The 13,793-nt window shown below is 38.4% G+C and overlaps 2 non-coding genes across 2 annotated transcripts; one reads left to right on the top strand and one right to left on the bottom strand.

Annotated features, from left to right (window-relative positions):
• Positions 1-3,316: 3,316 nt before the first annotated feature.
• trnas-gcu (transfer RNA serine (anticodon GCU)) lies at positions 3,317-3,398 on the bottom strand. The gene has a single exon. It is a non-coding gene; the product is annotated as a tRNA-Ser (tRNA).
• Positions 3,399-9,072: 5,674 nt separating this feature from the next.
• trnar-ucg (transfer RNA arginine (anticodon UCG)) lies at positions 9,073-9,145 on the top strand. The gene has a single exon. It is a non-coding gene; the product is annotated as a tRNA-Arg (tRNA).
• Positions 9,146-13,793: the final 4,648 nt, after the last annotated feature.

Genomic DNA, 13,793 nt, shown 5'->3' with positions numbered 1-13,793 from the left:
ATACCATACAACAGTGACCGATCCTTACTAACTGCATGCGTTAAAATTGCACATCAGCTCATAGCAGGGGGCACATAGCCGCGATGTATTATCAATGTTAAATTTCAACCATAATATCGACAACATTAATAAACGCATACGTTGAGAAAATATCGAACCCAGCATATTTTCCGGTTATATACCACAATGCATTGCTAATATTCGTTGGTCACCATTTTGGACACGTTTTTCAAACGTAGAAGTATATCCGCAAATATCTCAGCAATCCTCTTTTGACGAGTAAGTATGAACAATAATAATAGTATCTGAATACATACAGATCTTTCTTAATATTATTTTGATTAAAATAGTACGTGAATAAGCAAAAAATGGCACATAAAAATAGTGTGAATGGGGAAGATGACACAAAATCGTTTTGCCGTTTCTCTATTCTTATTCTATGTTGTACTTTCAAACTTTGGGTACTCTTTAATTAGGACAGACTTTATTGCTCAACTGCTATGATGCAAGCCAAATTTTATACATTTATTTCAGCTTTGAGCTTAGTAAACCGTTCATTTTTTAGATTATACTAAAGAAGATATTAATCATCATTTATTTGGGAAGTAATATTATATAATTTTCTCCTAGCTGCGGTGCTGAAGTCCCACCCTACATCGACAGAAAAAGAAATAAAGGAGCACGCAATGTGTTACTTGAAAAATGCATATGCAAGGCAGGGGGCCAGGAGATCTGGACACTGAAAATAATAGGTTTTTGGTTCTAACTGTTAGGACAATTAGACAGGGTTTGCAAATACATTGCAAATATTTGTAATATTTGCATTGCATTGTAATATTTTTTTTCTTGGAAATATAGAAGTTGTACATTTTAAAATGTATATTTGAATCAAAATGTGGTTTTGAGTTAGTGTGTTAATGTAATTAGTTTGTGTTTGTCATTACTATACTGTATATTGCCATGTTACCAGAATTTGTAGCTGAAGTTTAAGACTAGTTGTGTTTTTTATGATTATTGCCCATATGTTGATTGTTGATTGATTGTATACAATGTATAATTTGAAATACATATGTTTCAGGTGTGAATGTGTATTTTCAGAATACATTTCTAAACCTAATCATTGGCTTGGTTTACTAGTTTCTACACCTATAAAACCTATCTTTGATGTATAATAGACCTCTACCTATATACGTATAATAGACCTCTAATGTTATCCGTATAATAGACCTCTTACCATATACGTATAATAGACGTCTAAAGTTATCCGTATAATAGACCTCTAACCATATACGTATAATAGACGTCTAAAGTTATCCGTATAATAGACCTCTAACCATATACGTATAATAGTCCTCTAAAGTTATCCGGAACTCCAACCATATATGTATAATAGTCCTCTAAATTTATCCGTATAATAGAACTCCAACCATTTATGTATAATGAACGTCTAAACATAGACGTATAATTGACGTATAACTTTAGACGTATATTAGAATTTCATTCTAGACGAATTGCAGACCACATTTAGACGTCTAAGGTATGCGTTTAATAGACGTATATTATACGTCTTTTGCCCACTGGGAAGGTTGTGTAGGACCGCACACACTACGATGTCAGTGTTGAATAGCGTGGTTTAAAAGCTTTTTCACTAACCAGTAAGGAGTAGAAACCTAAAGTCTTCTGATCCGTAATCAGACACGTTATCCATTGTGCCATTGGCGTTTGTATTGCATTCCCATCCAGCACCACATTGAGTTCAGAGCCGCTACTATTCATGTGTTTTGTACATGTGTCTAGTTACTACGTCTTTCATTATGTCTGGTTTAAAATAATGTATCTTTAAAACAGACAAAGGGTTTATGAGTCTCCCTGAAATTCACACACGAAGAATAAAAGATATCGCGATGAAAGAGAATACAAAAATGCCGGCGATAGAAAACGGAGCGTCTTAAGTGCGCGCTATCACTGAACTAAGCTCCCGATCGGTAAGTTTGTCGGCGGGTTTTTAATTGTGTTAGGAAGCGCAAACAGTCAACAGTGTACATTTTAAAGGTCTAAGCAAAACAATCAGACTTGAGGATTATTCAGAACAGGAGCCTCTACTTCTTTGTATACTGAGCTTTCGGGTGAACATCAAAGTGAAAGAGAAATTCGCAATTTTCCCTTTTTGATTAAGGAACAAGAAAACACCATCCTTTGAATTGGATTCAAACCAGGGACATAAGAAATACTCGCTGCTTTTTCAACAATCTTAAGAGCTAGCAACTGAGCTATCGAGAGGTCAGAAAATAAACGTTTTGTCACACGCGTTGCCCAATGTAGTGTAGTGTTCCTCTTTATTTAAATCCCAGTTCGACATCAAAATACCCACTCCCATAGTCTCGTTTAGTAGAAGAAATGGACCAGGCTTCTACTCTATAAACGTCCAGAGTTCTTATAAAACATTTAAAGGGATATCAGTGCTGGCGGAAATTGACTCTTTTTCTAGTGGGATCAGGATCACATAAAACCTTTCGTTTGGATTGAGAAGAGGATCATGTTGACACTCAAAACATACTAACCTTTGCTTCTTTCGAGGACGAATGGATTATTGAGCTGCGAACATCAGTTCAAATCAAATCTCTCCAACTGCAGTTGCTTCTTTGAGAGTTTCTTCAAATCTTTCAACTGAACGTCAATATCGAGGGATATTGATGGTAATATCATACGGATTTTGGTTTTCTTTTGATCGAAAATTGTATTAAAATACAAGCCTCTTTCACATTTGTATAATACTTTCCGTTGCATCCTCAGATAAAAATTCTAAATACCACAAAGTTACAATATATGGAATAGCATTTATTTTAAAATGTATTTTAAAATTTGCATTTATTTAGAGCTATATTTAGAGCTTAGTAAAGATAACATTGCTAATATTGATGGAGTAGAAATGTAAGATGAATTGATAGCTTTTTCTGAGCTAAAAAAGTCCTACAACGCCTCCTGTAACAGGTAAGGACTCATAGCAAGACAGTGCTATTGCATTGCGCATTTTGCAGATACGACCAGTTTCTGCTTCTGGTGAGTGCATTTTTTCCAAACTGAAATTAACAAGAACATTTTCAAGATGCGCCATGTCCCTAAATCGTTCATCAGGACTACTATTAATGTCAGGTGAAAGCAGTACAAAGCATAAATTTAACCTATTAAGAGACTATATCTGTCAGCTACTGCTGTAAGCCATATTCAGCCAACGCTAGAAATATTACTACTCTACTACAGTAGATAAAGATAGCAAGTCCAACTTAGAAACGGATCACAAGTCGAAGACATAAACCGACGAGGGTGGGATTTGAACCCACGCGTGCAAAGCACAATGGATTAGCAGTCCATCGCCTTAACCACTCGGCCACCTCGTCTCGCATACCACTTCCCCTTGGGCATGATTTTGCTCGGCGACCAGGCTCAGCGCACATCGACCTCAGATGTCTCAGAGCGGTGTGTCCAAGCGGCTGTATAAGAATAGGTAATAGGTTTATTCCATGCTGAAAAAAAGAAGAAAGAGAACACAATGTTTCGGCCGTGGAGTCTTCTTCATGTGTGAGAGAGACAGGACAGTAGGCAAAGGTAAAGTAGCGGGAGAACAAAGGTTTGAGGGTGGGTACCCACCTGTATAAGAATAGTGTTCTGCCGGTGCTGTGGTAAAGCTGGTTAAAACACCTGTTTCATAAAGAGGAGATCCTGGATCCGAATGCCAGCGGTACCTTTTTTCCTGTCTTGTTTTACAGAACATGTAATTTGGGACACTCAAAGAGGTCTTGATTTGGTTTTATGCGTTTATTAATTTCCTTTGCAGAACAACTTGTTTTTTTTAAATCATATAGCTTGCGAAAGATGAAATGCAAGCAAATTTTTTTGTTCACCAAAAGTATGTACAAGTATGTTGATTGTTGATTGATTGTATACAATGTATAATTTGAAATACATATTTTTCAGGTGTGAATGTGTATTTTCAGAATAAATTTCTAAACCAAATCATTGGGTTGATTTACTAGTTTCTACACCTGTAAAACCTATCTTTGATGTATAATAGACCTCTAAAGTTATCCGTATAATAGACCTCTAAAGTTATCCGGAACTCCTACCATATATGTATAATTGTCTTCTAAATTTATCCGTATAATAGAACTCTAACCATTTACGTATAATGAACATCTAATCATAGACGTATAATTGACGTATAACAATAGACGTATATTAGAATTTCATTCTAGACGAATTGCGGACCACATTTAGACGTTTAAGGTATGCGTTTAATAGACGTATATTATACGTCTTTTGCCCACTGGGTACAACGAAAAAAACACAACAACAATACAATTGTATAACAAAAGAAAGACAGAGACAACAGCCGATGTGCAAAAAACAACAATAGGCAGTGTGCAAAATAACAAAAAGGTAACAGGTTATGTGCAAAAACATGCATCAAAAGAATGAAATAAAGGGATAGAAATGATGGGGAGTGAGCTTTTGACATGTATGGTAGAGGTAGATTTTCAATGTGTGTTTGGGTTTTTGGTAAGAAAGAAGGCACTGTGAGGTTCAGATCATAGGTGAGAGGTGAGGAGAGAGTGAGAGAGGCTGGGAGTTTAATAGTTTGATAGTGCGGGGGTAAAAACTGTTTCTGAGTCTGGTAGTCCGGACCCGAATGCTCTGGTACCATTTTCCATGTCATGCTAAACGCCACAAATTGTGTTAGTCCAGTAGTATCAATCGTCCTAAAGTTACGGAAAATCGAATGCGACTGGTGTAATCAGCACACATTTTTTCAGAATAGTCGAGCTGTTTAAAACAGCAAATTCACAGCTTCGTGTCTTTTAAGCTTTGTGTTTCACTCTCCAAATAGAGGCACGGGTTCAAATCCCACTCCCGACAATCAGGCGTTTTACCCTCTTTGTGAGTTCGAGCCTCACCTGGAGCAATATAGCCTGTCTTTAGCTACTGAAAGCAACTGTCGAGTTTAGATACTCTTAGGTATTTGACGGAGATAAATTAACATCAAACGAACAAGGAAAGGTAAAGGTTTACTTCGAGTCACAATCAAAGAAGGCTCCACAGCTGAAACATTGTGTTTCCTTCTCTTTTCAGCATGGAATAAACCTACAGTACCTTATCAGGATGGCCGAGTGGTCTAAGGCGCCAGACTCAAGGACTCCTGTCTTTTCATCGCTTGGGTGTTCTGGGGTGAGTTTCCCGAAAACGATGAATCTTAGAGACGAACGAGCAACTTTACGATGTACGTAGGTAACATACAAGCTACTTTTTCGTGGGTTTCCCAAAACCCCTCTTAATCGATCATTTAACGAGCGAGTATAAAGTACTTCTTTGTTAACCCCGCCCCTGAAGTCGCTTAGCAAAAAGCATCACAAGTCGATTGACAAACAATTGATTGACAATACTTTCATTATATGGTGTAATAAAATAAATGACTGACATGCTGTAAAAGAAAACCAAGTTTAACTGTGTGAACAGTGTATGCGTCCTGCACGACGTCTTTGATTTAAAGCAATATTTTTTGTCACGCTGCCATCGTTAGGAATCACAGTGTTTCAAGAGAAAATACTGTTGTTATTTAAAGTTGTTGGGTGTGTTGGAACTCCTTTTTAATTGGTCTTATTAACATGACATCTGGAAAAATTAACTACTAAGCTTGGCACGTGTCACTCAACAAATACAGGACCTATAATCAAATTTAAAAACAAGTAGGTCTAAGCTTTACCGTCAACAATCAAGACAGAACATAAAACGGCATTCGAACTTAAAATATTGTATGGACCGCGGGTTTCGGTACGGAATGGAACAGGCGTAGGACTCAGGGAATGGGGTTGAACAACACATTTAATAACTCGAATCGGGAAAGGTACACACACAGGGACAGGGGTTACAGCGCTGCACCTACACTAACATACACACACACGAAGGGAAGAGACTGTATCTCAGCCTCCGTCCCACTATATACAGTCCGGTAGTCCCCAGGTGCTGTTCTCAGCCCGCCCTGCGTGGCGCTACATTGTAATACATGTTACATGTTTCACGTTCTTTATGGAATTTAAATACAATTTAAACCCCACCCCAAAAGTACTAAAAGAGGGAGTATTATTAAAACATTTGATTTATGAATATGAAATTTACCCAAGATGACTAATAAATTCATAACTGTATAAATAAATGTTCTTTTTTCGAATTTCCTCTTACATAGTACAACAAAATATCAAAATCCTTAATATAAAATCTTAGTATTCTATATTTCCAGAGAATTCCCATGATGTGAATTGAATGTGCTCTGTCTGGCGATCTCTGTCGCTAAGGTTGGCGCAAGAGGTAGCCAGTTTAAGAAGCACTTAGTGATTAACGAGTGGGTCGGGGAGCACGTAGATTACGAAGGATTATAACGTTCTACTTTAGTTACGATAGGTTTTAGGAAACACTCGTAAATCAACGATCGATCTTAAGAGCGAGTTTACGATGTTCTTAGCGCTACGATGCTTTCGGGAAACTCACTCCCTGGTCTCTGAATAGAAGCGTGGGTTCAAATCTCACTCTTGACAGCCGCTCCCTTTTCCCTCTCTTGCATTTGTCCCGTCTTCTTGTGCTCGCTAACAACGACAGGAAGAGGAAAACGGAGAAACCGATTTGTGGGCACCCGATGTGCAGGGAAATGCTTCGTGAACACTTACACGTTATTAGCAGAAAATCAAATGGGGTTCGATTTCTGCCTTAAAAACTGTTTGGGGTGCCTGTAATCGAGTAAAGATTTACGGCAAGGTATGCATTTAAAGGAGAAAGACCGAAATATAAATCCAGAAGAAGATTTCTTAAAACATATTGCTGTCCGTGCGGTTTCTCCTGTATTTAATTAATTGTGGCATTGTGAAATCAACCTGTAGCCCTACGGAATGCAGAGTGACAACGACAGGAGCAGAGAGGATTATATCAGAGCTCGAACAGAGAGTTCGAAAATATAGGCAGATCGAGTTATAGAACATTTGATTTAAACTTTCCTATCTGCTCGGCCTTACTGAAGTATTTGTAGCTGTATTTCATCTTCTGTCTATTTCTATACTTTACAGTAGATAGTGTTTAGCCAGAGAAGAGAGATACAAGCGCTATACCCCCACAGCAGCCGCCGATTCCGATAACCTTAACTAAAGCAGGAAGATCAGTTTCTGCTCGAGACAGTCGTTTTCTGAACTGTAAATCTCCAACACGGGCTGGAAACGCTGTGTGTCCGGACTCAGTGGTTATATAAGAAAAGACTCAGCGAGCTGCAGGCGCGGCTCATTGCTCTGCGCTCCCCGTGCTGAATGCGCGTGTCCTCCCTCATTCATTACCTTCATACACTCCTCTCAAACCACAGCAAACTCCCGGAATATTTCGGTGAACACATACTTTATTTCCGAGATCACAGGCAGAAACAATAAACACGATGAAAACAGGAAGGTATTATGATCGTAGGGGGAAATGCACACAAATAAATTTCCTAATATCCAATAAAATCTAGTCACGTTCTGATGCTATTCTGATTTATCTGAATAGTTTTGGCAGAGTTGTTACAGCAAAGAGACACATAAACTTTTTTTTATTTCATTCGAGCTGTAGTTTTGATTCAATTTGGAAAAACTGCACTCACCAGAAGCTGAAATGGGTCGTGTTTACATAATGCATAATGTAATAGCAACGTTTGGAGTTTAATCTTGCTACGAGTCCTTTCCTGTTATAGGAGGCGTTTTAGGACTTTTTTAGCTCAGATAAAGCTATCAATTCATCTTACATTTCTACTACATCAGTATTAGCAACGTTATCTTTACCTAGCACTAAATGTAGCTTTAAATAAGAGTACATTTTAAAACATATGTAAAAATAAATGCTATTCCATATATTGTAACTTTGTGGTATTTAGAATGTTTATCTGAGGATGCAAGGGAAAGTATTATACCTTGCGAAACATCCAAGACAAAGGTAAAAGAGGCTCATATTTTAATAAAATTTTCGATCAAAAGAAAACCACAATCTGTATTATATCATCGTCAATATCCCAAGACGTTCAGTTGAAAGATTTGAAGAAACCCTCCAAGAAGCAACTGCAGTAGCAGAGTTTTGTTTTGAACCGATGTTTGCAGCTCAAAAGTCCTCGTAAGAAGCAAAGACAGGGATGTTTTGAGTGTCACCATGATCCTCTTCTCAATCCAAAAGAAAGGTTTTATATGGTACTGATCCCACTAGAAAAAGAGTCAATTTCCACCTGCACTGATGTCCCTCCAAACGTTTTGTAAGACCTCTGGAAGATTATACAGTAGAATCCTGGTCCATTTCTTCTACTAAACGAGACTGTTAGTGAGTATTTTGATGTCGAACTGCGATTTATATAAACAGGAACTCTACACTACATTGGGCTACGCGTATGACAAAACGTGTGCGGTTGGAGTCGACCTTTCGATAGCTCAGTTGCTAGAGCGTAAAACTGTTTAAAAAAGCAGCGGACGATTGTTATGTAGCTGTTTTGAATCCGGCTCGAAGGATGGTGTTTTCTTGTTCCTTAATTAAAAAGTGAAAATAGCGAATTTGTCTTTCACTTTGACGTTCACCGAAAGCTCAGTAAACAGAGAAGCAGAATTCTCTTCACATCTAATTGTCTTGCTTTGGCCTTTAAAATGCGCTCTGTTGACTGTTCACATTTCCTAACACAATTAACCTGCGGAAAAAGTTCACTATCAGGAGTTTAGTTCAGTGGTAGTGCGCTCGTACTATATGAAGCTTCGTTTTCATTCGCCGGCGTCTCCACTCTGGATTCTCTTTAAACGCGATATCTTTCCTTCCTCGTGTGACTTCCTTCGTGTGTGAATTTCAGGGAGACACATAAACCCTTTGTCTGTTTTCAAGAGACATTTTTATAAAACCAGACAAAATGAAAGACGTAGTAATTAGACACACGTAAAAAACACGTGAATCTAATTGAGAAAATGCGGATCTGGACAATGTATTACTAGTAGCGGCTCTGAGCTCACTGTAGTGCAGTTGAGTAAGATGATAGTGGGGCCAGTGGCGCAATGGATAACGCGTCTGACTTCGGATCAGAAGATTGCAGGTTTGATTCCTGTCTGGCTCGTGAAGGTTTTACACCCGCTACTCAACACTCTTCCTAGTGTGTGCGGTCCTACACAACCTTACTATAGACTGGGTGAGTCTCCTGTTCCATCTCCAGTTCTTTCTGCACATAACGTCTGTTTCATCACCGTTATTGTAGGACCACAGCCACAGATATGAGAAGACATACTGTTCCGAACAACTGTCTTAAATAATCACGTTGAAAAAGTTGAAAATAAGTTTTTTTTTTCTTAAACATAACCTTACATTTGCCTGTAAAGTTCAAACTATTTTCTGTAGCCACAAATCCCCAATATTTCTGCCGTCTCCTGAGAAACACAAGTATAGAGTTAAAACACAATAAATAATGCCACAAATCTATTCAGTTAACACCCAGATGTGACAGAGGTGACTTGCACCCCCTTTAAATATGTATTTCCTAAATTTCAGTTCTCTTCCCTCCCCAAGATACCTGCAAATTCACTATCGCATATTAAAGGCTGTACATGCATTACCTGTAATACAGCTACTAATAAAAATATACATTAAAGTTAATTATTAATAAATAATACTATTATTCATAAAGACGTATTCATAAGATTCATCGTGAATAGTTGCGGTGTCTGGAAAGCAACTGTAGTTAAATATAGAAAAAAGAGTTGTAGTTATTGAGGCAATTTCAGGTAGAATGTAAGAACTAAAGTTAACTAGTCCCACAGTAATGCGGGGGGTCCTATCAATAGAAAAAAAAAATTGTAACACGAAAACACAACAACCACAAAACGAGAAGTCTTCAGGGAACCTAGGTAAATCCCTGTAGAGGACTAACAACTATAAAAACAAACAAACAAATGAAACAACTTCAAAAAATAAAGAAAAAGAACATTAAAAACATATCTGGGAAACAACAAAAACACAGAATCTAACTGCGAGAGCTTTTTCAAGTTTTCGGTACTCCATCGTGCTCCTCTCATCTAAGTAGATATCACTCAGGTCAGTTGGAGGTCCACAGCTGATGGTAACTTAAGTAAGTAGCTGTGTCAGCATGCATGGGCTGCAAAGGAATGAGGAAAGGTTTATTCCATGCTGAAATGAGAAGAAAACATAATGTTTTGGCTGTGGAGCCTTCTTTGGAATAAACCTTTACTTGTTTATTTAGACCAAATCTCCAGCAAATACCTAAAAGCACCTAAGCTCGTCAGTTGCTTTCGGTAGCTTAAGACACAGGCTACACTGCTTCAGGTGAGGTTCGAACTCAAACCCTCGGCATGACTCTGCTGTAGAAGTACCGCACGCTGACCGATTGCACAACTGGAGCTGTGTAACTCCTTCTCCTCATACAGACTTGAGCTGCAGAAACACAGGGCGAAAACTGGGTTTCGGTTGCAGATCCATCTCCACTTGGGGGAAAGGGACAGTAAAATAGCAAGGAAAATACAAGAGAAGAAACTGAAAGAATTGTGCTCACTGCAAACTAGGAAGGAAAGAGGTGGCTGGATACATAAAACAGCTCGGCGGATAATTTGTAACAACATTCTTTGGTGAATGGATTTCTCTTCAAGTTCCGCCGTGCAGTTTGAACGTTTGTTCTCCCAGATCAGTTGGTTATATGAGATCAGCTGATATAAATTAGGACTAATCAGAATCAATACAATTGATGTCTGGCAAAGGCAAATAACCTTTGTACATGATCTGGAATGTGACTGGTTAAATTTCAGCATAGTTACAACTTCCTTTATAAAGGGTGTGCACACTTATACAACCAAGGCATGGAAAGATTTTTTTTTAATTATTGTTCAAAAAAATGTTCCATTTTTTTTTCTTAAATGTTGTTGTTTAAAAGATCTTATTAAATGTGAAAAAATCGGACTGTGAAAAGGTCAAAATGTTAGTGAAAAAATCAGTCATGTGAGGAAAGATGGATTGTGGGAGACCCTTGACTCTCCATGTCATGCTGTATTTCTCTCTCATTCTACTGGGAATGATGGTGCTGTCGCTTCTGGATAAAGTCTGTCAGTGGTCATTCCAGATGGGTCAGGTATGACTGCACTTTGGCACAAGAAGAGACATGTGACTTGTGAGGACCCTGAGAGTGTCTTTTCTTCTAGAGCTCGGATAGCTCAGTCGGTAGAGCATCAGACTTTTAATCTGAGGGTCCAGGATTCAAGTCGTGCTTTTCTTAAATCTATTGTGAATGTCATTATAAATCGTCTTTTATCTTTCACTTTTCTAGCTGTACTGTGGTTATTTTAAATGTTCATCACTTGTATTTTCTCTAGTGTTTCCTTTCACAAACCGAAATTGTTCAAGGTGATCTTGTCACTCTACTCCAAGTAGATAATCTAAATCAGTGGTTCTCAAACTGTGGTACACGTACCGGCAGTGGTACGTGGCGTGCCGCCTGGTGGTACGCCAAATGACCCTGGAACTGTGTTGTGTGCGCTGAAAAATCGGGACGGGTTTTCATATTTTGTATTTTAATACGTGTCGAATACGCAGCCTATGTACTACGATACATTGCGTGCTAATACTTCAGTGGACACAAGAGATACTCTGTAATTCTATACCACTCTATAGGAATGCGTGCTACGGATGCAAGTGACCAATTGTATTTAAAAAAAGCTACTGTATCTCCAGCAAATAGGGAGAAAGGAGAATGTGTGTGATTTTGGAACAATGCCAACGTTGTAAACACAGGAATGCATAGAAATACGTGCTACGAACGCAGGTAATCTTGTGAGCACACGAAAGCGTGATACCAGAAAAATATTTAATAACTGTTCTAATTTGAGAAAAATACACCGAGCGTCTCTGTGTTTTGCTCCCATGCGCATGAAATAAAAACTTTAAATAAATACGGAAATAAAAACGGAAACGCGGAAAAATGCAAGCTTGCAGATTGCTAAAGCAGGTAAGCTACACTATTTTGAAGAACCTTATTTACCGTTGGCAAAAGAGCTGACACGTATTAAGTGTGGAGAAAAAGCTGCTAAACAGCTCGACCTGCTGCCCCCCTCCCCGTGAAAGACACAGTCATTCATAGAATTATTGAAATGAAGGATTATATCAAACGTACACTGATAGAGCGCGTTAAGATGAGCAGATTTTTTTCACTGCAATTAGATGAGTCTGTAGTCGATTTGGTCAATTTGCTCGTTTACGTTAGATACGAGTTTGAGGGTACGTCCCATGAAGACTTTCTGTTCTGTAAACCGCTACCAACAGGAACTACAGGAGAGCACATATTTCAGCTTCTGAATAAATTTATCGAACAGAATGGCCTCGACTGGATAAAATGCGTCTGAGTTTGTACAGACGGTGCTAGAGCAATGACAAGCCGACATAACGGTGTAGTTGCACGAATTAGAGAGGTTGCTCCAGAAAATAATGTACGCATTACAACATCCACCGCGAGACCTTTGCCGTCAAGAAAATGCCTGACGATTTAATATCTGTTAGACTCGAAAAATTGTATCAAGGCTCGAAAAATTAATTCACCTCTGCTTTGCTCAACTAAACAGGCTCACCCCTCTCACTGAAATGGTGCTTTTTTATTAGTTGTTGTTAATGTTTTTTTTTCCTGTAAAACACTTTGAGAAGCCACCTTTAAAGGCGCTATATCAAATAAAGTTTATTATTATAATATTTATTATATGTGTGTGTGTGTGATTGTGTGCGCACACACACGCTCATGTTGGTCATTGAGAATTTCTGGGGTTCCTATGAGATGATGACTTGTAGGTGGTACTTGGATGCTTTGGTTGGATTAGGGGTGGTATTTGGTCCAAAAAGTTTGAGAACCACTGATCTAAATGAAATCACTGTAGAGTACAGGGCACGCAGTGAGGAGGTCATGCAGTGAGTACTCTTGAATGCAACAAGAGGAAAGGCACACTGCACATCTGCGGAGTATCACGTCCGAGTTTACAGTGACATCAGAGATTGGAAACGATGTAGCTTTTTTATTAAAGGTTCAAGGAAACCTGAATATGTTTGCTAAGGTATTTCAGAATTACAGTCAAATCGAGTAAGATTGCTGCACAGATCTGCAGTCTGCAATTAGAATACTATTTGTGCGTTGTATAAAATACGCCGTTGTAGAATACTATTCGTGCGTTGTATAAAAAACTTTTTTAAAACAGGAGAGATACATTTAGGAATGCGTCTTCCTGTAAAAATAAAATCACTTCAAGGGCACTATAAGCACCGTCTGAAGCCTGCTTCACAAAGGAACTATTTTCAAAGGACCAAAGAAGAAAATATTTCACCAAGTAAGAGGAAGCATCTCAGAAAAAGGAGGTGGGGTTGCTTCTACATACTGTAACACCATAAGGTCAGACTACAAATGCCACTGTACAGAGTAATTTGCCAAGTGGTCTAAGGAGCTGGATGAAAGCTCCAGCCCCTTTGAGGGCATGAGTTGGAATCCCACTGCTGCCAAATATCTCCTTGTTAAGAATCACAGTTTTGTTGTTGTTGCCCCCATGTAATTGAATCAGTTTCAATAGAATTAATTTGAAAAGTAATAATCATATTTGTTCTGTTCCTCTTCTCATTGCAATTTGTACCGAAATATTTATTTCATTTTATTTTAAAAACGTGTTAGCCTTGATTGGAAGGAGGTGGCATTGCAGGCAAGGTAGCCAAATGTTAAGGCTTTTGTCTCGTAA

This window comes from Atractosteus spatula, unplaced genomic scaffold (genome assembly GCF_055471065.1).
Source record: "Atractosteus spatula isolate fAtrSpa1 unplaced genomic scaffold, fAtrSpa1.hap1 Scaffold_94, whole genome shotgun sequence".
In the NCBI taxonomy this organism is placed as follows: domain Eukaryota; kingdom Metazoa; phylum Chordata; class Actinopteri; order Semionotiformes; family Lepisosteidae; genus Atractosteus; species Atractosteus spatula.
The sequence above is the reverse complement of the archived record's forward strand: the minus strand, read 5'-3'. Positions and strand labels throughout refer to the sequence as shown.